This window comes from Mixophyes fleayi, unplaced genomic scaffold, assembly GCF_038048845.1.
Source record: "Mixophyes fleayi isolate aMixFle1 unplaced genomic scaffold, aMixFle1.hap1 Scaffold_86, whole genome shotgun sequence".
Lineage (NCBI taxonomy): Eukaryota > Metazoa > Chordata > Amphibia > Anura > Limnodynastidae > Mixophyes > Mixophyes fleayi.
Window position 1 is genome coordinate 41,598 of NW_027448586.1, and position 23,851 is coordinate 65,448.

Genomic DNA, 23,851 nt, shown 5'->3' on the forward strand with positions numbered 1-23,851 from the left:
GCAACAATACAAGAATAAATGCTTGTGCACAGGCTTTATTCATGGACTTGGCTTCGTAGGACACTTTTTAGAAAGTCCGTTTTGGTAGCGTAACTACAAGGTAGGAACAGGGAGAGCAATTTTAATACTAATTTGGTTTCCACAATCTGTCCAATATATTTACCTCTGCAACCAGTTGCTAAATTGGATTTCCAAAGTATGAAGTTGAGTAAAACTGTCTAGAACAAACTAAACTCACCATTGATAGGCATGAAGGTAATTGGATCAGAGGCACCCCACACCTCAAGAGGATGGATTAGATGATGTCTAAAAATTGATATGAAAACCAGTCATCTACGTCCCTGGGTGGGCTTGAACCACCAACCTTTCGGTTAACAGCCGAACACGCTAACCAATTGCACCACAGAGACAACTTGCAGCATGTGTTCATGGCATGGGCTGAAATGCATTATTCCGGACAAATTTCATGACATTTCATTACTGTTCTTTATCTGCCAACCAACAAAAATAAATATTGGTTCTTTCCTGGGTTGCCTCAAACCTTCAGGAGTCAACAAACATTGCATGACTAGCAGAGTGGCGAAGCGGAAGCGTGCTGGGCCCATAACCCAGAGGTCGATGGATCGAAACCATCCTCTGCTACTTGCTCTTTCTTCATTATCTAAGGCAATCCTAAATTGGTAAACTTGTGGTAGAAACTTTGTTTCTTTTCTGTTTAGTTAAAGAAAAAAGTCAATTACAATCTCAGCTCATTTTAACAGAATGCTGCTGCCAGTCTTTATGTCAAAATCAACATACTTTCTTTTCTTTACCCTAACAGTGCTCTGGTTACATAGGTAAAAATCGACCTTGCCCATAGCAAAACAATGCAGGTTTCCAAAATGATAAATCTAGTTCACATATTCATGGTGAAATGGGACAATGATGGAGTCCAAAAAATTTTCACACTTAAAAAAAAAAAAAAAAAAGCGGATGGACACTTGGATAGCTGAAATGGTGTAGAGCAGTTTATTTTTCTTCCTGTGAACTTGTTTTTTCTAGGGAGACACTATACTCAGGAAACATTTAGCTGCCATTGCATATGGAATTGGTTTTTGGCAACAATACAAGAATAAATGCTTGTGCACAGGCTTTATTCATGGACTTGGCTTCGTAGGACACTTTTTAGAAAGTCCGTTTTGGTAGCGTAACTACAAGGTAGGAACAGGGAGAGCAATTTTAATACTAATTTGGTTTCCACAGTCTGTCCAATATATTTACCTCTGCAACCAGTTGCTAAATTGGATTTCCAAAGCATGAAGTTGAGTAAAACTGTCTAGAACAAACTAAACTCACCATTGATAGGCATGAAGGTAATTGGATCAGAGGCACCCCACACCTCAAGAGGAAGGATTAGATGATGTCTAAAAATTGATATGAAAACCAGACATCTACGTCCCTGGGTGGGCTTGAACCACCAACCTTTCGGTTAACAGCCGAACACGCTAACCAATTGCACCACAGAGACAACTTGCAGCATGTGTTCATGGCATGGGCTGAAATGCATTATTCCGGACAAATTTCATGACATTTCATTACTGTTCTTTATCTGCCAACCAACAAAAATAAATATTGGTTCTTTCCTGGGTTGCCTCAAACCTTCAGGAGTCAACAAGCATTGCATGACTAGCAGAGTGGCGCAGCGGAAGCGTGCTGGGCCCATAACCCAGAGGTCGATGGATCGAAACCATCCTCTGCTACTTGCTCTTTCTTCATTATCTAAGGCAATCCTAAATTGGTAAACTTGTGGTAGAAACTTTGTTTCTTTTCTGTTTAGTTAAAGAAAAAAGTCAATTACAATCTCAGCTCATTTTAACAGAATGCTGCTGCCAGTCTTTATGTCAAAATCAACATACTTTCTTTTCTTTACCCTAACAGTGCTCTGGTTACATAGGTAAAAATCGACCTTGCCCATAGCAAAACAATGCAGGTTTCCAAAATGATAAATCTAGTTCACATATTCATGGTGAAATGGGACAATGATAGAGTCCAAAAAATTTTCACACTTAAAAAAAAAAAAAAAAAAAGCGGAGGGACACTTGGATAGCTGAAATGGTGTAGAGCAGTTTATTTTTCTTCCTGTGAACTTGTTTTTTCTAGGGAGACACTATACTCAGGAAACATTTAGCTGCCATTGCATATGGAATTGGTTTTTGGCAACAATACAAGAATAAATGCTTGTGCACAGGCTTTATTCATGGACTTGGCTTCGTAGGACACTTTTTAGAAAGTCCGTTTTGGTAGCGTAACTACAAGGTAGGAACAGGGAGAGCAATTTTAATACTAATTTGGTTTCCACAGTCTGTCCAATATATTTACCTCTGCAACCAGTTGCTAAATTGGATTTCCAAAGTATGAAGTTGAGTAAAACTGTCTAGAACAAACTAAACTCACCATTGATAGGCATGAAGGTAATTGGATCAGAGGCACCCCACACCTCAAGAGGATGGATTAGATGATGTCTAAAAATTGATATGAAAACCAGTCATCTACATCCCTGGGTGGGCTTGAACCACCAACCTTTCGGTTAACAGCCGAACACGCTAACCAATTGCGCCACAGAGACAACTTGCAGCGTGTGTTCATGGCATGGGCTGAAATGCATTATTCCGGACAAATTTCATGACATTTCATTACTGTTCTTTATCTGCCAACCAACAAAAATAAATATTGGTTCTTTCCTGGGTTGCCTCAAACCTTCAGGAGTCAACAAACATTGCATGACTAGCAGAGTGGCGCAGCGGAAGCATGCTGGGCCCATAACCCAGAGGTCGATGGATCGAAACCATCCTCTGCTACTTGCTCTTTCTTCATTATCTAAGGCAATCCTAAATTGGTAAACTTGTGGTAGAAACTTTGTTTCTTTTCTGTTTAGTTAAAGAAAAAAGTCAATTACAATCTCAGCTCATTTTAACAGAATGCTGCTGCCAGTCTTTATGTCAAAATCAACATACTGTCTTTTCTTTACCCTAACAGTGCTCTGGTTACATAGGTAAAAATCGACCTTGCCCATAGCAAAACAATGCAGGTTTCCAAAATGATAAATCTAGTTCACATATTCATGGTGAAATGGGACAATGATGGAGTCCAAAAAATTTTCACACTTAAAAAAAAAAAAAAAAAGCGGAGGGACACTTGGATAGCTGAAATGGTGTAGAGCAGTTTATTTTTCTTCCTGTGAACTTGTTTTTTCTAGGGAGACACTATACTCAGGAAACATTTAGCTGCCATTGCATATGGAATTGGTTTTTGGCAACAATACAAGAATAAATGCTTGTGCACAGGCTTTATTCATGGACTTGGCTTCGTAGGACACTTTTTAGAAAGTCCGTTTTGGTAGCGTAACTACAAGGTAGGAACAGGGAGAGCAATTTTAATACTAATTTGGTTTCCACAGTCTGTCCAATATATTTACCTCTGCAACCAGTTGCTAAATTGGATTTCCAAAGTATGAAGTTGAGTAAAACTGTCTAGAACAAACTAAACTCACCATTGATAGGCATGAAGGTAATTGGATCAGAGGCACCCCACACCTCAAGAGGATGGATTAGATGATGTCTAAAAATTGATATGAAAACCAGTCATCTACGTCCCTGGGTGGGCTTGAACCACCAACCTTTCGGTTAACAGCCGAACACACTAACCAATTGCGCCACAGAGACAACTTGCAGCGTGTGTTCATGGCATGGGCTGAAATGCATTATTCCGGACAAATTTCATGACATTTCATTACTGTTCTTTATCTGCCAACCAACAAAAATAAATATTGGTTCTTTCCTGGGTTGCCTCAAACCTTCAGGAGTCAACAAACATTGCATGACTAGCAGAGTGGCGCAGCGGAAGCGTGCTGGGCCCATAACCCAGAGGTCGATGGATCGAAACCATCCTCTGCTACTTGCTCTTTCTTCATTATCTAAGGCAATCTTAAATTGGTAAACTTGTGGTAGAAACTTTGTTTCTTTTCTGTTTAGTTAAAGAAAAAAGTCAATTACAATCTCAGCTCATTTTAACAGAATGCTGCTGCCAGTCTTTATGTCAAAATCAACATACTTTCTTTTCTTTACCCTAACAGTGCTCTGGTTACATAGGTAAAAATCGACCTTGCCCATAGCAAAACAATGCAGGTTTCCAAAATGATAAATCTAGTTCACATATTCATGGTGAAATGGGACAATGATGGAGTCCAAAAAATTTTCACACTTAAAAAAAAAAAAAAAAAAAAAGCGGAGGGACACTTGGATAGCTGAAATGGTGTAGAGCAGTTTATTTTTCTTCCTGTGAACTTGTTTTTTCTAGGGAGACACTATACTCAGGAAACATTTAGCTGCCATTGCATATGGAATTGGTTTTTGGCAACAATACAAGAATAAATGCTTGTGCACAGGCTTTATTCATGGACTTGGCTTCGTAGGACACTTTTTAGAAAGTCCGTTTTGGTAGCGTAACTACAAGGTAGGATCAGGTAGAGCAATTTTAATACTAATTTGGTTTCCACAATCTGTCCAATATATTTACCTCTGCAACCAGTTGCTAAATTGGATTTCCAAAGTATGAAGTTGAGTAAAACTGTCTAGAACAAACTAAACTCACCATTGATAGGCATGAAGGTAATTGGATCAGAGGCACCCCACACCTCAAGAGGATGGATTAGATGATGTCTAAAAATTGATATGAAAACCAGTCATCTACGTCCCTGGGTGGGCTTGAACCACCAACCTTTCGGTTAACAGCCGAACACGCTAACCAATTGCACCACAGAGACAACTTGCAGCATGTGTTCATGGCATGGGCTGAAATGCATTATTCCGGACAAATTTCATGACATTTCATTACTGTTCTTTATCTGCCAACCAACAAAAATAAATATTGGTTCTTTCCTGGGTTGCCTCAAACCTTCAGGAGTCAACAAACATTGCATGACTAGCAGAGTGGCGCAGCGGAAGCGTGCTGGGCCCATAACACAGAGGTCGATGGATCAAAACCATCCTCTGCTACTTGCTCTTTCTTCATTATCTAAGGCAATCCTAAATTGGTAAACTTGTGGTAGAAACTTTGTTTCTTTTCTGTTTAGTTAAAGAAAAAAGTCAATTACAATCTCAGCTCATTTTAACAGAATGCTGCTGCCAGTCTTTATGTCAAAATCAACATACTTTCTTTTCTTTACCCTAACAGTGCTCTGGTTACATAGGTAAAAATCGACCTTGCCCATAGCAAAACAATGCAGGTTTCCAAAATGATAAATCTAGTTCACATATTCATGGTGAAATGGGACAATGATGGAGTCCAAAAAATTTTCACACTTAAAAAAAAAAAAAAAAAAGCGGATGGACACTTGGATAGCTGAAATGGTGTAGAGCAGTTTATTTTTCTTCCTGTGAACTTGTTTTTTCTAGGGAGACACTATACTCAGGAAACATTTAGCTGCCATTGCATATGGAATTGGTTTTTGGCAACAATACAAGAATAAATGCTTGTGCACAGGCTTTATTCATGGACTTGGCTTCGTAGGACACTTTTTAGAAAGTCCGTTTTGGTAGCGTAACTACAAGGTAGGAACAGGGAGAGCAATTTTAATACTAATTTGGTTTCCACAGTCTGTCCAATATATTTACCTCTGCAACCAGTTGCTAAATTGGATTTCCAAAGTATGAAGTTGAGTAAAACTGTCTAGAACAAACTAAACTCACCATTGATAGGCATGAAGGTAATTGGATCAGAGGCACCCCACACCTCAAGAGGAAGGATTAGATGATGTCTAAAAATTGATATGAAAACCAGACATCTACGTCCCTGGGTGGGCTTGAACCACCAACCTTTCGGTTAACAGCCGAACACGCTAACCAATTGCACCACAGAGACAACTTGCAGCATGTGTTCATGGCATGGGCTGAAATGCATTATTCCGGACAAATTTCATGACATTTCATTACTGTTCTTTATCTGCCAACCAACAAAAATAAATATTGGTTCTTTCCTGGGTTGCCTCAAACCTTCAGGAGTCAACAAGCATTGCATGACTAGCAGAGTGGCGCAGCGGAAGCGTGCTGGGCCCATAACCCAGAGGTCGATGGATCGAAACCATCCTCTGCTACTTGCTCTTTCTTCATTATCTAAGGCAATCCTAAATTGGTAAACTTGTGGTAGAAACTTTGTTTCTTTTCTGTTTAGTTAAAGAAAAAAGTCAATTACAATCTCAGCTCATTTTAACAGAATGCTGCTGCCAGTCTTTATGTCAAAATCAACATACTTTCTTTTCTTTACCCTAACAGTGCTCTGGTTACATAGGTAAAAATCGACCTTGCCCATAGCAAAACAATGCAGGTTTCCAAAATGATAAATCTAGTTCACATATTCATGGTGAAATGGGACAATGATGGAGTCCAAAAATTTTTCACACTTAAAAAAAAAACAAAAAAAAAAGCGGAGGGACACTTGGATAGCTGAAATGGTGTAGAGCAGTTTATTTTTCTTCCTGTGAACTTGTTTTTTCTAGGGAGACACTATACTCAGGAAACATTTAGCTGCCATTGCATATGGAATTGGTTTTTGGCAACAATACAAGAATAAATGCTTGTGCACAGGCTTTATTCATGGACTTGGCTTCGTAGGACACTTTTTAGAAAGTCCGTTTTGGTAGCGTAACTACAAGGTAGGAACAGGGAGAGCAATTTTAATACTAATTTGGTTTCCACAGTCTGTCCAATATATTTACCTCTGCAACCAGTTGCTAAATTGGATTTCCAAAGTATGAAGTTGAGTAAAACTGTCTAGAACAAACTAAACTCACCATTGATAGGCATGAAGGTAATTGGATCAGAGGCACCCCACACCTCAAGAGGATGGATTAGATGATGTCTAAAAATTAATATGAAAACCAGTCATCTACGTCCCTGGGTGGGCTTGAACCACCAACCTTTCGGTTAACAGCCAAACACGCTAACCAATTGCGCCACAGAGACAACTTGCAGCGTGTGTTCATGGCATGGGCTGAAATGCATTATTCCGGACAAATTTCATGACATTTCATTACTGTTCTTTATCTGCCAACCAACAAAAATAAATATTGGTTCTTTCCTGGGTTGCCTCAAACCTTCAGGAGTCAACAAACATTGCATGACTAGCAGAGTGGCGCAGCAGAAGCGTGCTGGGCCCATAACCCAGAGGTCGATGGATTGAAACCATCCTCTGCTACTTGCTCTTTCTTCATTATCTAAGGCAATCCTAAATTGGTAAACTTGTGGTAGAAACTTTGTTTCTTTTCTGTTTAGTTAAAGAAAAAAGTCAATTACAATCTCAGCTCATTTTAACAGAATGCTGCTGCCAGTCTTTATGTCAAAATCAACATACTTTCTTTTCTTTACCCTAACAGTGCTCTGGTTACATAGGTAAAAATCGACCTTGCCCATAGCAAAACAATGCAGGTTTCCAAAATGATAAATCTAGTTCACATATTCATGGTGAAATGGGACAATGATGGAGTCCAAAAAATTTTCACACTTAAAAAAAAAACAAAAAAAAAAGCGGAGGGACACTTGGATAGCTGAAATGGTGTAGAGCAGTTTATTTTTCTTCCTGTGAACTTGTTTTTTCTAGGGAGACACTATACTCAGGAAACATTTAGCTGCCATTGCATATGGAATTGGTTTTTGGCAACAATACAAGAATAAATGCTTGTGCACAGGCTTTATTCATGGACTTGGCTTCGTAGGACACTTTTTAGAAAGTCCGTTTTGGTAGCGTAACTACAAGGTAGGAACAGGGAGAGCAATTTTAATACTAATTTGGTTTCCACAGTCTGTCCAATATATTTACCTCTGCAACCAGTTGCTAAATTGGATTTCCAAAGTATGAAGTTGAGTAAAACTGTCTAGAACAAACTAAACTCACCATTGATAGGCATGAAGGTAATTGGATCAGAGGCACCCCACACCTCAAGAGGATGGATTAGATGATGTCTAAAAATTAATATGAAAACCAGTCATCTACGTCCCTGGGTGGGCTTGAACCACCAACCTTTCGGTTAACAGCCAAACACGCTAACCAATTGCGCCACAGAGACAACTTGCAGCGTGTGTTCATGGCATGGGCTGAAATGCATTATTCCGGACAAATTTCATGACATTTCATTACTGTTCTTTATCTGCCAACCAACAAAAATAAATATTGGTTCTTTCCTGGGTTGCCTCAAACCTTCAGGAGTCAACAAACATTGCATGACTAGCAGAGTGGCGCAGCGGAAGCGTGCTGGGCCCATAACCCAGAGGTCGATGGATTGAAACCATCCTCTGCTACTTGCTCTTTCTTCATTATCTAAGGCAATCCTAAATTGGTCAACTTGTGGTAGAAACTTTGTTTCTTTTCTGTTTAGTTAAAGAAAAAAGTCAATTACAATCTCAGCTCATTTTAACAGAATGCTGCTGCCAGTCTTTATGTCAAAATCAACATACTTTCTTTTCTTTACCCTAACAGTGCTCTGGTTACATAGGTAAAAATCGACCTTGCCCATAGCAAAACAATGCAGGTTTCCAAAATGATAAATCTAGTTCACATATTCATGGTGAAATGGGACAATGATGGAGTCCAAAAAATTTTCACACTTAAAAAAAAAACAAAAAAAAAAGCGGAGGGACACTTGGATAGCTGAAATGGTGTAGAGCAGTTTATTTTTCTTCCTGTGAACTTGTTTTTTCTAGGGAGACACTATACTCAGGAAACATTTAGCTGCCATTGCATATGGAATTGGTTTTTGGCAACAATACAAGAATAAATGCTTGTGCACAGGCTTTATTCATGGACTTGGCTTCGTAGGACACTTTTTAGAAAGTCCGTTTTGGTAGCGTAACTACAAGGTAGGAACAGGGAGAGCAATTTTAATACTAATTTGGTTTCCACAGTCTGTCCAATATATTTACCTCTGCAACCAGTTGCTAAATTGGATTTCCAAAGTATGAAGTTGAGTAAAACTGTCTAGAACAAACTAAACTCACCATTGATAGGCATGAAGGTAATTGGATCAGAGGCACCCCACACCTCAAGAGGATGGATTAGATGATGTCTAAAAATTGATATGAAAACCAGTCATCTACGTCCCTGGGTGGGCTTGAACCACCAACCTTTCGGTTAACAGCCGAACACGCTAACCAATTGCACCACAGAGACAACTTGCAGCGTGAGTTCATGACATGGGCTGAAATGCATTATTCCGGACAAATTTCATGACATTTCATTACTGTTCTTTATCTGCCAACCAACAAAAATAAATATTGGTTCTTTCCTGGGTTGCCTCAAACCTTCAGGAGTCAACAAACATTGCATGACTAGCAGAGTGGCGCAGCGGAAGCGTGCTGAGCCCATAACCCAGAGGTCGATGGATCAAAACCATCCTCTGCTACTTGCTCTTTCTTCATTATCTAAGGCAATCCTAAATTGGTAAACTTGTGGTAGAAACTTTGTTTCTTTTCTGTTTAGTTAAAGAAAAAAGTCAATTACAATCTCAGCTCATTTTAACAGAATGCTGCTGCCAGTCTTTATGTCAAAATCAACATACTTTCTTTTCTTTACCCTAACAGTGCTCTGGTTACATAGGTAAAAATCGACCTTGCCCATAGCAAAACAATGCAGGTTTCCAAAATGATAAATCTAGTTCACATATTCATGGTGAAATGGGACAACGATGGAATCCAAAAAATTTTCACACTTAAAAAAAAAAAAAAAAAAGCGGAGGGACACTTGGATAGCTGAAATGGTGTAGAGCAGTTTATTTTTCTTCCTGTGAACTTGTTTTTTCTAGGGAGACACTATACTCAGGAAACATTTAGCTGCCATTGCATATGGAATTGGTTTTTGGCAACAATACAAGAATAAATGCTTGTGCACAGGCTTTATTCATGGACTTGGCTTCGAAGGACACTTTTTAGAAAGTCCGTTTTGGTAGCGTAACTACAAGGTAGGAACAGGGAGAGCAATTTTAATACTAATTTGGTTTCCACAGTCTGTCCAATATATTTACCTCTGCAACCAGTTGCTAAATTGGATTTCCAAAGTATGAAGTTGAGTAAAACTGTCTAGAACAAACTAAACTCACCATTGATAGGCATGAAGGTAATTGGATCAGAGGCACCCCACACCTCAAGAGGATGGATTAGATGATGTCTAAAAATTGATATGAAAACCAGTCATCTACGTCCCTGGGTGGGCTTGAACCACCAACCTTTCGGTTAACAGCCGAACACGCTAACCAATTGCACCACAGAGACAACTTGCAGCGTGTGTTCATGGCATGGGCTAAAATGCATTATTCCGGACAAATTTCATGACATTTCATTACTGTTCTTTATCTGCCAACCAACAAAAATAAATATTGGTCCTTTCCTGGGTTGCCTCAAACCTTCATTAGTCAACAAACATTGCATGACTAGCAGAGTGGTGCAGCGGAAGCGTGCTGGGCCCATAACACAGAGGTCGATGGATCAAAACCATCCTCTGCTACTTGCTTTTTTTTCATTATCTAAGGCAATCCTAAATTGGTAAACTTGTGGTAGAAACTTTGTTTCTTTTCTGTTTAGTTAAAGAAAAAAGTCAATTACAATCTCAGCTCATTTTAACAGAATGCTGCTGCCAGTCTTTATGTCAAAATCAACATACTTTCTTTTCTTTACCCTAACAGTGCTCTGGTTACATAGGTAAAAATCGACCTTGCCCATAGCAAAACAATGCAGGTTTCCAAAATGATAAATCTAGTTCACATATTCATGGTGAAATGGGACAATGATGGAGTCCAAAAAATTTTCACACTTAAAAAAAAAAAAAAGCGGAGGGACACTTGGATAGCTGAAATGGTGTAGAGCAGTTTATTTTTCTTCCTGTGAACTTGTTTTTTCTAGGGAGACACTATACTCAGGAAACATTTAGCTGCCATTGCATATGGAATTGGTTTTTGGCAACAATACAAGAATAAATGCTTGTGCACAGGCTTTATTCATGGACTTGGCTTCGTAGGACACTTTTTAGAAAGTCCGTTTTGGTAGCGTAACTACAAGGTAGGAACAGGGAGAGCAATTTTAATACTAATTTGGTTTCCACAGTCTGTCCAATATATTTACCTCTGCAACCAGTTGCTAAATTGGATTTCCAAAGTATGAAGTTGAGTAAAACTGTCTAGAACAAACTAAACTCACCATTGATAGGCATGAAGGTAATTGGATCAGAGGCACCCCACACCTCAAGAGGATGGATTAGATGATGTCTAAAAATTGATATGAAAACCAGTCATCTACGTCCCTGGGTGGGCTTGAACCACCAACCTTTCGGTTAACAGCCGAACACGCTAACCAATTGCGCCACAGAGACAACTTGCAGCGTGTGTTCATGGCATGGGCTGAAATGCATTATTCCGGACAAATTTCATGACATTTCATTACTGTTCTTTATCTGCCAACCAACAAAAATAAATATTGGTTCTTTCCTGGGTTGCCTCAAACCTTCAGGAGTCAACAAACATTGCATGACTAGCAGAGTGGCGCAGCGGAAGCGTGCTGGGCCCATAACCCAGAGGTCGATGGATCGAAACCATCCTCTGCTACTTGCTCTTTCTTCATTATCTAAGGCAATCCTAAATTGGTAAACTTGTGGTAGAAACTTTGTTTCTTTTCTGTTTAGTTAAAGAAAAAAGTCAATTACAATCTCAGCTCATTTTAACAGAATGCTGCTGCCAGTCTTTATGTCAAAATCAACATACTTTCTTTTCTTTACCCTAACAGTGCTCTGGTTACATAGGTAAAAATCGACCTTGCCCATAGCAAAACAATGCAGGTTTCCAAAATGATAAATCTAGTTCACATATTCATGGTGAAATGGGACAATGATGGAGTCCAAAAATTTTTCACACTTAAAAAAAAAAAAAAAAAAAAAGCGGAGGGACACTTGGATAGCTGAAATGGTGTAGAGCAGTTTATTTTTCTTCCTGTGAACTTGTTTTTTCTAGGGAGACACTATACTCAGGAAACATTTAGCTGCCATTGCATATGGAATTGGTTTTTGGCAACAATACAAGAATAAATGCTTGTGCACAGGCTTTATTCATGGACTTGGCTTCGTAGGACACTTTTAAGAAAGTCCGTTTTGGTAGCGTAACTACAAGGTAGGAACAGGGAGAGCAATTTTAATACTAATTTGGTTTCCACAGTCTGTCCAATATATTTACCTCTGCAACCAGTTGCTAAATTGGATTTCCAAAGTATGAAGTTGAGTAAAACTGTCTAGAACAAACTAAACTCACCATTGATAGGCATGAAGGTAATTGGATCAGAGGCACCCCACACCTCAAGAGGATGGATTAGATGATGTCTAAAAATTGATATGAAAACCAGTCATCTACGTCCCTGGGTGGGCTTGAACCACCAACCTTTCGGTTAACAGCCGAACACGCTAACCAATTGCGCCACAGAGACAACTTGCAGCGTGTGTTCATGGCATGGGCTGAAATGCATTATTCCGGACAAATTTCATGACATTTCATTACTGTTCTTTATCTGCCAACCAACAAAAATAAATATTGGTTCTTTCCTGGGTTGCCTCAAACCTTCAGAAGTCAACAAACATTGCATGACTAGCAGAGTGGCGCAGTGGAAGCGTGCTGGGGTCGATGGATCGAAACCATCCTCTGCTACTTGCTCTTTCTTCATTATCTAAGGCAATCCTAAATTGGTAAACTTGTGGTAGAAACTTTGTTTCTTTTCTGTTTAGTTAAAGAAAAAAGTCAATTACAATCTCAGCTCATTTTAACAGAATGCTGCTGCCAGTCTTTATGTCAAAATCAACATACTTTCTTTTCTTTACCCTAACAGTGCTCTGGTTACATAGGTAAAAATCGACCTTGCCCATAGCAAAACAATGCAGGTTTCCAAAATGATAAATCTAGTTCACATATTCATGGTGAAATGGGACAATGATGGAGTCCAAAAAATTTTCACACTTAAAAAAAAAAAAAAAAAAAAGCGGAGGGACACTTGGATAGCTGAAATGGTGTAGAGCAGTTTAGTTTTCTTCCTGTGAACTTGTTTTTTCTAGGGAGACACTATACTCAGGAAACATTTAGCTGCCATTGCATATGGAATTGGTTTTTGGCAACAATACAAGAATAAATGCTTGTGCACAGGCTTTATTCATGGACTTGGCTTCGTAGGACACTTTTAAGAAAGTCCGTTTTGGTAGCGTAACTACAAGGTAGGAACAGGGAGAGCAATTTTAATACTAATTTGGTTTCCACAGTCTGTCCAATATATTTACCTCTGCAACCAGTTGCTAAATTGGATTTCCAAAGTATGAAGTTGAGTAAAACTGTCTAGAACAAACTAAACTCACCATTGATAGGCATGAAGGTAATTGGATCAGAGGCACCCCACACCTCAAGAGGATGGATTAGATGATGTCTAAAAATTGATATGAAAACCAGTCATCTACGTCCCTGGGTGGGCTTGAACCACCAACCTTTCGGTTAACAGCCGAACATGCTAACCAATTGCGCCACAGAGACAACTTGCAGCGTGTGTTCATGGCATGGGCTGAAATGCATTATTCCGGACAAATTTCATGACATTTCATTACTGTTCTTTATCTGCCAACCAACAAAAATAAATATTGGTTCTTTCCTGGGTTGCCTCAAACCTTCAGGAGTCAACAAACATTGCATGACTAGCAGAGTGGCGCAGTGGAAGCGTGCTGGGGTCGATGGATCGAAACCATCCTCTGCTACTTGCTCTTTCTTCATTATCTAAGGCAATCCTAAATTGGTAAACTTGTGGTAGAAACTTTGTTTCTTTTCTGTTTAGTTAAAGAAAAAAGTCAATTACAATCTCAGCTCATTTTAACAGAATGCTGCTGCCAGTCTTTATGTCAAAATCAACATACTTTCTTTTCTTTACCCTAACAGTGCTCTGGTTACATAGGTAAAAATCGACCTTGCCCATAGCAAAACAATGCAGGTTTCCAAAATGATAAATCTAGTTCACATATTCATGGTGAAATGGGACAATGATGGAGTCCAAAAAATTTTCACACTTAAAAAAAAAACAAAAAAAAAAGCGGAGGGACACTTGGATAGCTGAAATGGTGTAGAGCAGTTTATTTTTCTTCCTGTGAACTTGTTTTTTCTAGGGAGACACTATACTCAGGAAACATTTAGCTGCCATTGCATATGGAATTGGTTTTTGGCAACAATACAAGAATAAATGCTTGTGCACAGGCTTTATTCATGGACTTGGCTTCGTAGGACACTTTTTAGAAAGTCCGTTTTGGTAGCGTAACTACAAGGTAGGAACAGGGAGAGCAATTTTAATACTAATTTGGTTTCCACAGTCTGTCCAATATATTTACCTCTGCAACCAGTTGCTAAATTGGATTTCCAAAGTATGAAGTTGAGTAAAACTGTCTAGAACAAACTAAACTCACCATTGATAGGCATGAAGGTAATTGGATCAGAGGCACCCCACACCTCAAGAGGATGGATTAGATGATGTCTAAAAATTAATATGAAAACCAGTCATCTACGTCCCTGGGTGGGCTTGAACCACCAACCTTTCGGTTAACAGCCAAACACGCTAACCAATTGCGCCACAGAGACAACTTGCAGCGTGTGTTCATGGCATGGGCTGAAATGCATTATTCCGGACAAATTTCATGACATTTCATTACTGTTCTTTATCTGCCAACCAACAAAAATAAATATTGGTTCTTTCCTGGGTTGCCTCAAACCTTCAGGAGTCAACAAACATTGCATGACTAGCAGAGTGGCGCAGCGGAAGCGTGCTGGGCCCATAACCCAGAGGTCGATGGATTGAAACCATCCTCTGCTACTTGCTCTTTCTTCATTATCTAAGGCAATCCTAAATTGGTAAACTTGTGGTAGAAACTTTGTTTCTTTTCTGTTTAGTTAAAGAAAAAAGTCAATTACAATCTCAGCTCATTTTAACAGAATGCTGCTGCCAGTCTTTATGTCAAAATCAACATACTTTCTTTTCTTTACCCTAACAGTGCTCTGGTTACATAGGTAAAAATCGACCTTGCCCATAGCAAAACAATGCAGGTTTCCAAAATGATAAATCTAGTTCACATATTCATGGTGAAATGGGACAATGATGGAGTCCAAAAATTTTTCACACTTAAAAAAAAAAAAAAAAAAAAAAGCGGAGGGACACTTGGATAGCTGAAATGGTGTAGAGCAGTTTATTTTTCTTCCTGTGAACTTGTTTTTTCTAGGGAGACACTATACTCAGGAAACATTTAGCTGCCATTGCATATGGAATTGGTTTTTGGCAACAATACAAGAATAAATGCTTGTGCACAGGCTTTATTCATGGACTTGGCTTCGTAGGACACTTTTAAGAAAGTCCGTTTTGGTAGCGTAACTACAAGGTAGGAACAGGGAGAGCAATTTTAATACTAATTTGGTTTCCACAGTCTGTCCAATATATTTACCTCTGCAACCAGTTGCTAAATTGGATTTCCAAAGTATGAAGTTGAGTAAAACTGTCTAGAACAAACTAAACTCACCATTGATAGGCATGAAGGTAATTGGATCAGAGGCACCCCACACCTCAAGAGGATGGATTAGATGATGTCTAAAAATTGATATGAAAACCAGTCATCTACGTCCCTGGGTGGGCTTGAACCACCAACCTTTCGGTTAACAGCCCGAACACGCTAACCAATTGCGCCACAGAGACAACTTGCAGCGTGTGTTCATGGCATGGGCTGAAATGCATTATTCCGGACAAATTTCATGACATTTCATTACTGTTCTTTATCTGCCAACCAACAAAAATAAATATTGGTTCTTTCCTGGGTTGCCTCAAACCTTCAGGAGTCAACAAACATTGCATGACTAGCAGAGTGGCGCAGTGGAAGCGTGCTGGGGTCGATGGATCGAAACCATCCTCTGCTACTTGCTCTTTCTTCATTATCTAAGGCAATCCTAAATTGGTAAACTTGTGGTAGAAACTTTGTTTCTTTTCTGTTTAGTTAAAGAAAAAAGTCAATTACAATCTCAGCTCATTTTAACAGAATGCTGCTGCCAGTCTTTATGTCAAAATCAACATACTTTCTTTTCTTTACCCTAACAGTGCTCTGGTTACATAGGTAAAAATCGACCTTGCCCATAGCAAAACAATGCAGGTTTCCAAAATGATAAATCTAGTTCACATATTCATGGTGAAATGGGACAATGATGGAGTCCAAAAAATTTTCACACTTAAAAAAAAAAAAAAAAAAAGCGGAGGGACACTTGGATAGCTGAAATGGTGTAGAGCAGTTTATTTTTCTTCCTGTGAACTTGTTTTTTCTAGGGAGACACTATACTCAGGAAACATTTAGCTGCCATTGCATATGGAATTGGTTTTTGGCAACAATACAAGAATAAATGCTTGTGCACAGGCTTTATTCATGGACTTGGCTTCGTAGGACACTTTTTAGAAAGTCCGTTTTGGTAGCGTAACTACAAGGTAGGAACAGGGAGAGCAATTTTAATACTAATTTGGTTTCCACAGTCTGTCCAATATATTTACCTCTGCAACCAGTTGCTAAATTGGATTTCCAAAGTATGAAGTTGAGTAAAACTGTCTAGAACAAACTAAACTCACCATTGATAGGCATGAAGGTAATTGGATCAGAGGCACCCCACACCTCAAGAGTATGGATTAGATGATGTCTAAAAATTGATATGAAAACCAGTCATCTACGTCCCTGGGTGGGCTTGAACCACCAACCTTTCGGTTAACAGCCAAACACGCTAACCAATTGCGCCACAGAGACAACTTGCAGCGTGTGTTCATGGCATGGGCTGAAATGCATTATTCCGGACAAATTTCATGACATTTCATTACTGTTCTTTATCTGCCAACCAACAAAAATAAATATTGGTTCTTTCCTGGGTTGCCTCAAACCTTCAGGAGTCAACAAACATTGCATGACTAGCAGAGTGGCGCAGCGGAAGCGTGCTGGGCCCATAACCCAGAGGTCGATGGATCGAAACCATCCTCTGCTACTTGCTCTTTCTTCATTATCTAAGGCAATCCTAAATTGGTAAACTTGTGGTAGAAACTTTGTTTCTTTTATGTTTAGTTAAAGAAAAAAGTCAATTACAATCTCAGCTCATTTTAACAGAATGCTGCTGCCAGTCTTTATGTCAAAATCAACATACTTTCTTTTCTTTACCCTAACAGTGCTCTGGTTACATAGGTAAAAATCGTCCTTGCCCATAGCAAAACAATGCAGGTTTCCAAAATGATAAATCTAGTTCACATATTCATGGTGAAATGGGACAATGATGGAGTCCAAAAAATTTTCACACTTAAAAAAAAAAAAAAAAGCGGAGGGACACTTGGATAGCTGAAATGTTGTAGAGCAGTTTATTTTTCTTCCTGTGAACTTGTTTTTTCTAGGGAGACACTATACTCAGGAAACATTTAGCTGCCATTGCATATGGAATTGGTTTTTGGCAACAATACAAGAATAAATGCTTGTGCACAGGCTTTATTCATGGACTTGGCTTCGTAGGACACTTTTTAGAAAGTCCGTTTTGGTAGCGTAACTACAAGGTAGGAACAGGGAGAGCAATTTTAATACTAATTTGGTTTCCACAGTCTGTCCAATATATTTACCTCTGCAACCAGTTGCTAAATTGGATTTCCAAAGTATGAAGTTGAGTAAAGCTGTCTAGAACAAACTAAACTCACCATTGATAGGCATGAAGGTAATTGGATCAGAGGCACCCCACACCTCAAGAGGATGGATTAGATGATGTCTAAAAATTGATATGAAAACCAGTCATCTACGTCCCTGGGTGGGCTTGAACCACCAACCTTTCGGTTAACAGCCGAACACGCTAACCAATTGCACCACAGAGACAACTTGCAGCGTGTGTTCATGGCATGGGCTGAAATGCATTATTCCGGACAAATTTCATGACATTTCATTACTGTTCTTTATCTGCCAACCAACAAAAATAAATATTGGTTCTTTCCTGGGTTGCCTCAAACCTTCAGGAGTCAACAAACATTGCATGACTAGCAGAGTGGCGCAGCGGAAGCGTGCTGGGCCCATAACCCAGAGGTCGATGGATCGAAACCATCCTCTGCTACTTGCTCTTTCTTCATTATCTAAGGCAATCCTAAATTGGTAAACTTGTGGTAGAAACTTTGTTTCTTTTCTGTTTAGTTAAAGAAAAAAGTCAATTACAATCTCAGCTCATTTTAACAGAATGCTGCTGCCAGTCTTTATGTCAAAATCAACATACTTTCTTTTCTTTACCCTAACAGTGCTCTGGTTACATAGGTAAAAATCGACCTTGCCCATAGCAAAACAATGCAGGTTTCCAAAATGATAAATCTAGTTCACATATTCATGGTGAAATGGGACAATGATGGAGTCCAAAAAATTTTCACACTTAAAAAAAAAAAAAGCGGAGGGACACTTGGATAGCTGAAATGGTGTAGAGCAGTTTATTTTTCTTCCTGTGAACTTGTTTTTTCTAGGGAGACACTATACTCAGGAAACATTTAGCTGCCATTGCATATGGAATTGGTTTTTGGCAACAATACAAGAATAAATGCTTGTGCACAGGTTTTATTCATGGACTTGGCTTCGTAGGACACTTTTTAGAAAGTCCGTTTTGGTAGCGTAACTACAAGGTAGGAACAGGGAGAGCACCAGTTGCTAAATTGGATTTCCAAAGTATGAAGTTGAGTAAAACTGTCTAGAACAAACTAAACTCACCATTGATAGGCATGAAGGTAATTGGATCAGAGGCACCCCACACCTCAAGAGGATGGATTAGATGATGTCTAAAAATTGATATGAAAACCAGTCATCTACGTCCCTGGGTGGGCTTGAACCACCAACCTTTCGGTTAACAGCCGAACACACTAACCAATTGCGCCACAGAGACAACTTGCAGCGTGTGTTCATGGCATGGGCTGAAATGCATTATTCCGGACAAATTTCATGACATTTCATTACTGTTCTTTATCTGCCAACCAACAAAAATAAATATTGGTTCTTTCCTGGGTTGCCTCAAACCTTCAGGAGTCAACAAACATTGCATGACTAGCAGAGTGGCGCAGCGGAAGCGTGCTGGGCCCATAACCCAGAGGTCGATGGATCGAAACCATCCTCTGCTACTTGCTCTTTCTTCATTATCTAAGGCAATCCTAAATTGGTAAACTTGTGGTAGAAACTTTGTTTCTTTTCTGTTTAGTTAAAGAAAAAAGTCAATTACAATCTCAGCTCATTTTAACAGAATGCTGCTGCCAGTCTTTATGTCAAAATCAACATACTTTCTTTTCTTTACCCTAACAGTGCTCTGGTTACATAGGTAAAAATCGACCTTGCCCATAGCAAAACAATGCAGGTTTCCAAAATGATAAATCTAGTTCACATATTCATGGTGAAATGGGACAATGATGGAGTCCAAAAAATTTTCACACTTAAAAAAAAAAAAAAAGCGGAGGGACACTTGGATAGCTGAAATGGTGTAAAGCAGTTTATTTTTCTTCCTGTGAACTTGTTTTTTCTAGGGAGACACTATACTCAGGAAACATTTAGCTGCCATTGCATATGGAATTTGTTTTTTGGCAACAATACAAGAATAAATGCTTGTGCACAGGCTTTATTCATGGACTTGGCTTCGTAGGACACTTTTTAGAAAGTCCGTTTTGGTAGCGTAACTACAAGGTAGGAACAGGGAGAGCAATTTTAATACTAATTTGGTTTCCACAGTCTGTCCAATATATTTACCTCTGCAACCAGTTGCTAAATTGGATTTCCAAAGTATGAAGTTGAGTAAAACTGTCTAGAACAAACTAAACTCACCATTGATAGGCATGAAGGTAATTGGATCAGAGGCACCCCACACCTCAAGAGGATGGATTAGATGATGTCTAAAAATTAATATGAAAACCAGTCATCTACGTCCCTGGGTGGGCTTGAACCACCAACCTTTCGGTTAACAGCCAAACACGCTAACCAATTGCGCCACAGAGACAACTTGCAGCGTGTGTTCATGGCATGGGCTGAAATGCATTATTCCGGACAAATTTCATGACATTTCATTACTGTTCTTTATCTGCCAACCAACAAAAATAAATATTGGTTCTTTCCTGGGTTGCCTCAAACCTTCAGGAGTCAACAAACATTGCATGACTAGCAGAGTGGCGCAGCGGAAGCGTGCTGGGCCCATAACCCAGAGGTCGATGAATTGAAACCATCCTCTGCTACTTGCTCTTTCTTCATTATCTAAGGCAATCCTAAATTGGTAAACTTGTGGTAGAAACTTTGTTTCTTTTCTGTTTAGTTAAAGAAAAAAGTCAATTACAATCTCAGCTCATTTTAACAGAATGCTGCTGCCAGTCTTTATGTCAAAATCAACATACTTTCTTTTCTTTACCCTAACAGTGCTCTGGTTACATAGGTAAAAATCGACCTTGCCCATAGCAAAACAATGCAGGTTTCCAAAATGATAAATCTAGTTCACATATTCATGGTGAAATGGGACAATGATGGAGTCCAAAAAATTTTCACACTTAAAAAAAAAAAAAAAAAAAAAAGCGGAGGGACACTTGGATAGCTGAAATGGTGTAGAGCAGTTTATTTTTCTTCCTGTGAACTTGTTTTTTCTAGGGAGACACTATACTCAGGAAACATTTAGCTGCCATTGCATATGGAATTGGTTTTTGGCAACAATACAAGAATAAATGCTTGTGCACAGGCTTTATTCATGGACTTGGCTTCGTAGGACACTTTTTAGAAAGTCCATTTTGGTAGCGTAACTACAAGGTAGGAACAGGGAGAGCAATTTTAATACTAATTTGGTGTCCACAGTCTGTCCAATATATTTACCTCTGCAACCAGTTGCTAAATTGGATTTCCAAAGTATGAAGTTGAGTAAAACTGTCTAGAACAAACTAAACTCACCATTGATAGGCATGAAGGTAATTGGATCAGAGGCACCCCACACCTCAAGAGGATGGATAAGATGATGTCTAAAAATTGATATGAAAACCAGTCATCTACGTCCCTGGGTGGGCTTGAACCACCAACCTTTCGGTTAACAGCCGAACACGCTAACCAATTGCGCCACAGAGACAACTTGCAGCGTGTGTTCATGGCATGGGCTGAAATGCATTATTCCGGACAAATTTCATGACATTTCATTACTGTTCTTTATCTGCCAACCAACAAAAATAAATATTGGTTCTTTCCTGGGTTGCCTCAAACCTTCAGGAGTCAACAAACATTGCATGACTAGCAGAGTGGCGCAGCGGAAGCGTGCTGGGCCCATAACCCAGAGGTCGATGGATCGAAACCATCCTCTGCTACTTGCTCTTTCTTCATTATCTAAGGCAATCCTAAATTGGTAAACTTGTGGTAGAAACTTTGTTTCTTTTCTGTTTAGTTAAAGAAAAAAGTCAATTACAATCTCAGCTCATTTTAACAGAATGCTGCTGCCAGTCTTTATGTCAAAATCAACATACTTTCTTTTCTTTACCCTAACAGTGCTCTGGTTACATAGGTAAAAATCGACCTTGCCCATAGCAAAACAATGCAGGTTTCCAAAATGATAAATCTAGTTCACATATTCATGGTGAAATGGGACAATGATGGAGTCCAAAAAATTTTCACACTTAAAAAAAAAAAAAAAGCGGAGGGACACTTGGATAGCTGAAATGGTGTAGAGCAGTTTATTTTTCTTCCTGTGAACTTGTTTTTTCTAGGGAGACACTATACTCAGGAAACATTTAGCTGCCATTGCATATGGAATTTGTTTTTTGGCAACAATACAAGAATAAATGCTTGTGCACAGGCTTTATTCATGGACTTGGCTTCGTAGGACACTTTTTAGAAAGTCCGTTTTGGTAGCGTAACTACAAGGTAGGAACAGGGAGAGCAATTTTAATACTAATTTGGTTTCCACAGTCTGTCCAATATATTTACCTCTGCAACCAGTTGCTAAATTGGATTTCCAAAGTATGAAGTTGAGTAAAACTGTCTAGAACAAACTAAACTCACCATTGATAGGCATGAAGGTAATTGGATCAGAGGCACCCCACACCTCAAGAGGATGGATTAGATGATGTCTAAAAATTAATATGAAAACCAGTCATCTACGTCCCTGGGTGGGCTTGAACCACCAACCTTTCGGTTAACAGCCAAACACGCTAACCAATTGCGCCACAGAGACAACTTGCAGCGTGTGTTCATGGCATGGGCTGAAATGCATTATTCCGGACAAATTTCATGACATTTCATTACTGTTCTTTATCTGCCAACCAACAAAAATAAATATTGGTTCTTTCCTGGGTTGCCTCAAACCTTCAGGAGTCAACAAACATTGCATGACTAGCAGAGTGGCGCAGCGGAAGCGTGCTGGGCCCATAACCCAGAGGTCGATGGATTGAAACCATCCTCTGCTACTTGCTCTTTCTTCATTATCTAAGGCAATCCTAAATTGGTAAACTTGTGGTAGAAACTTTGTTTCTTTTCTGTTTAGTTAAAGAAAAAAGTCAATTACAATCTCAGCTCATTTTAACAGAATGCTGCTGCCAGTCTTTATGTCAAAATCAACATACTTTCTTTTCTTTACCCTAACAGTGCTCTGGTTACATAGGTAAAAATCGACCTTGCCCATAGCAAAACAATGCAGGTTTCCAAAATGATAAATCTAGTTCACATATTCATGGTGAAATGGGACAATGATGGAGTCCAAAAAATTTTCACACTTAAAAAAAAAAAAAAAAAAAGCGGAGGGACACTTGGATAGCTGAAATGGTGTAGAGCAGTTTATTTTTCTTCCTGTGAACTTGTTTTTTCTAGGGAGACACTATACTCAGGAAACATTTAGCTGCCATTGCATATGGAATTGGTTTTTGGCAACAATACAAGAATAAATGCTTGTGCACAGGCTTTATTCATGGACTTGGCTTCGTAGGACACTTTTAAGAAAGTCCGTTTTGGTAGCGTAACTACAAGGTAGGAACAGGGAGAGCAATTTTAATACTAATTTGGTTTCCACAGTCTGTCCAATATATTTACCTCTGCAACCAGTTGCTAAATTGGATTTCCAAAGTATGAAGTTGAGTAAAACTGTCTAGAACAAACTAAACTCACCATTGATAGGCATGAAGGTAATTGGATCAGAGGCACCCCACACCTCAAGAGGATGGATTAGATGATGTCTAAAAATTGATATGAAAACCAGTCATCTACGTCCCTGGGTGGGCTTGAACCACCAACCTTTCGGTTAACAGCCGAACACGCTAACCAATTGCGCCACAGAGACAACTTGCAGCGTGTGTTCATGGCATGGGCTGAAATGCATTATTCCGGACAAATTTCATGACATTTCATTACTGTTCTTTATCTGCCAACCAACAAAAATAAATATTGGTTCTTTCCTGGGTTGCCTCAAACCTTCAGGAGTCAACAAACATTGCATGACTAGCAGAGTGGCGCAGTGGAAGCGTGCTGGGGTCGATGGATCGAAACCATCCTCTGCTACTTGCTCTTTCTTCATTATCTAAGGCAATCCTAAATTGGTAAACTTGTGGTAGAAACTTTGTTTCTTTTCTGTTTAGTTAAAGAAAAAAGTCAATTACAATCTCAGCTCATTTTAACAGAATGCTGCTGCCAGTCTTTATGTCAAAATCAACATACTTTCTTTTCTTTACCCTAACAGTGCTCTGGTTACATAGGTAAAAATCGACCTTGCCCATAGCAAAACAATGCAGGTTTCCAAAATGATAAATCTAGTTCACATATTCAT

At 39.1% G+C, this 23,851-nt stretch overlaps 22 non-coding genes across 22 annotated transcripts; all 22 read right to left on the reverse strand.

Annotated features, from left to right (window-relative positions):
- Nucleotides 1–336: 336 nt before the first annotated feature.
- On the reverse strand, nt 337–410 carry TRNAN-GUU (transfer RNA asparagine (anticodon GUU)). The gene has a single exon. It is a non-coding gene; the product is annotated as a tRNA-Asn (tRNA).
- A 1,023-nt stretch (nt 411–1,433) lies between these two features.
- TRNAN-GUU (transfer RNA asparagine (anticodon GUU)) lies at nt 1,434–1,507 on the reverse strand. Its single transcript has one exon. It is a non-coding gene; the product is annotated as a tRNA-Asn (tRNA).
- A 1,024-nt stretch (nt 1,508–2,531) lies between these two features.
- TRNAN-GUU (transfer RNA asparagine (anticodon GUU)) lies at nt 2,532–2,605 on the reverse strand. Its single transcript has one exon. It is a non-coding gene; the product is annotated as a tRNA-Asn (tRNA).
- A 1,022-nt stretch (nt 2,606–3,627) lies between these two features.
- TRNAN-GUU (transfer RNA asparagine (anticodon GUU)) lies at nt 3,628–3,701 on the reverse strand. Its single transcript has one exon. It is a non-coding gene; the product is annotated as a tRNA-Asn (tRNA).
- A 1,026-nt stretch (nt 3,702–4,727) lies between these two features.
- TRNAN-GUU (transfer RNA asparagine (anticodon GUU)) lies at nt 4,728–4,801 on the reverse strand. The gene has a single exon. It is a non-coding gene; the product is annotated as a tRNA-Asn (tRNA).
- A 1,023-nt stretch (nt 4,802–5,824) lies between these two features.
- On the reverse strand, nt 5,825–5,898 carry TRNAN-GUU (transfer RNA asparagine (anticodon GUU)). The gene has a single exon. It is a non-coding gene; the product is annotated as a tRNA-Asn (tRNA).
- A 1,026-nt stretch (nt 5,899–6,924) lies between these two features.
- On the reverse strand, nt 6,925–6,998 carry TRNAN-GUU (transfer RNA asparagine (anticodon GUU)). The gene has a single exon. It is a non-coding gene; the product is annotated as a tRNA-Asn (tRNA).
- Nucleotides 6,999–8,024: 1,026 nt separating this feature from the next.
- On the reverse strand, nt 8,025–8,098 carry TRNAN-GUU (transfer RNA asparagine (anticodon GUU)). The gene has a single exon. It is a non-coding gene; the product is annotated as a tRNA-Asn (tRNA).
- A 1,026-nt stretch (nt 8,099–9,124) lies between these two features.
- Nucleotides 9,125–9,198, reverse strand: TRNAN-GUU (transfer RNA asparagine (anticodon GUU)). Its single transcript has one exon. It is a non-coding gene; the product is annotated as a tRNA-Asn (tRNA).
- Nucleotides 9,199–10,221: 1,023 nt separating this feature from the next.
- Nucleotides 10,222–10,295, reverse strand: TRNAN-GUU (transfer RNA asparagine (anticodon GUU)). The gene has a single exon. It is a non-coding gene; the product is annotated as a tRNA-Asn (tRNA).
- Nucleotides 10,296–11,314: 1,019 nt separating this feature from the next.
- TRNAN-GUU (transfer RNA asparagine (anticodon GUU)) lies at nt 11,315–11,388 on the reverse strand. The gene has a single exon. It is a non-coding gene; the product is annotated as a tRNA-Asn (tRNA).
- Nucleotides 11,389–12,414: 1,026 nt separating this feature from the next.
- Nucleotides 12,415–12,488, reverse strand: TRNAN-GUU (transfer RNA asparagine (anticodon GUU)). The gene has a single exon. It is a non-coding gene; the product is annotated as a tRNA-Asn (tRNA).
- Nucleotides 12,489–13,499: 1,011 nt separating this feature from the next.
- TRNAN-GUU (transfer RNA asparagine (anticodon GUU)) lies at nt 13,500–13,573 on the reverse strand. The gene has a single exon. It is a non-coding gene; the product is annotated as a tRNA-Asn (tRNA).
- A 1,012-nt stretch (nt 13,574–14,585) lies between these two features.
- TRNAN-GUU (transfer RNA asparagine (anticodon GUU)) lies at nt 14,586–14,659 on the reverse strand. The gene has a single exon. It is a non-coding gene; the product is annotated as a tRNA-Asn (tRNA).
- A 1,027-nt stretch (nt 14,660–15,686) lies between these two features.
- TRNAN-GUU (transfer RNA asparagine (anticodon GUU)) lies at nt 15,687–15,761 on the reverse strand. The gene has a single exon. It is a non-coding gene; the product is annotated as a tRNA-Asn (tRNA).
- A 1,010-nt stretch (nt 15,762–16,771) lies between these two features.
- On the reverse strand, nt 16,772–16,845 carry TRNAN-GUU (transfer RNA asparagine (anticodon GUU)). The gene has a single exon. It is a non-coding gene; the product is annotated as a tRNA-Asn (tRNA).
- A 1,021-nt stretch (nt 16,846–17,866) lies between these two features.
- Nucleotides 17,867–17,940, reverse strand: TRNAN-GUU (transfer RNA asparagine (anticodon GUU)). The gene has a single exon. It is a non-coding gene; the product is annotated as a tRNA-Asn (tRNA).
- Nucleotides 17,941–18,905: 965 nt separating this feature from the next.
- TRNAN-GUU (transfer RNA asparagine (anticodon GUU)) lies at nt 18,906–18,979 on the reverse strand. Its single transcript has one exon. It is a non-coding gene; the product is annotated as a tRNA-Asn (tRNA).
- Nucleotides 18,980–20,000: 1,021 nt separating this feature from the next.
- Nucleotides 20,001–20,074, reverse strand: TRNAN-GUU (transfer RNA asparagine (anticodon GUU)). Its single transcript has one exon. It is a non-coding gene; the product is annotated as a tRNA-Asn (tRNA).
- Nucleotides 20,075–21,101: 1,027 nt separating this feature from the next.
- On the reverse strand, nt 21,102–21,175 carry TRNAN-GUU (transfer RNA asparagine (anticodon GUU)). Its single transcript has one exon. It is a non-coding gene; the product is annotated as a tRNA-Asn (tRNA).
- A 1,021-nt stretch (nt 21,176–22,196) lies between these two features.
- On the reverse strand, nt 22,197–22,270 carry TRNAN-GUU (transfer RNA asparagine (anticodon GUU)). The gene has a single exon. It is a non-coding gene; the product is annotated as a tRNA-Asn (tRNA).
- A 1,024-nt stretch (nt 22,271–23,294) lies between these two features.
- Nucleotides 23,295–23,368, reverse strand: TRNAN-GUU (transfer RNA asparagine (anticodon GUU)). Its single transcript has one exon. It is a non-coding gene; the product is annotated as a tRNA-Asn (tRNA).
- Nucleotides 23,369–23,851: the final 483 nt, after the last annotated feature.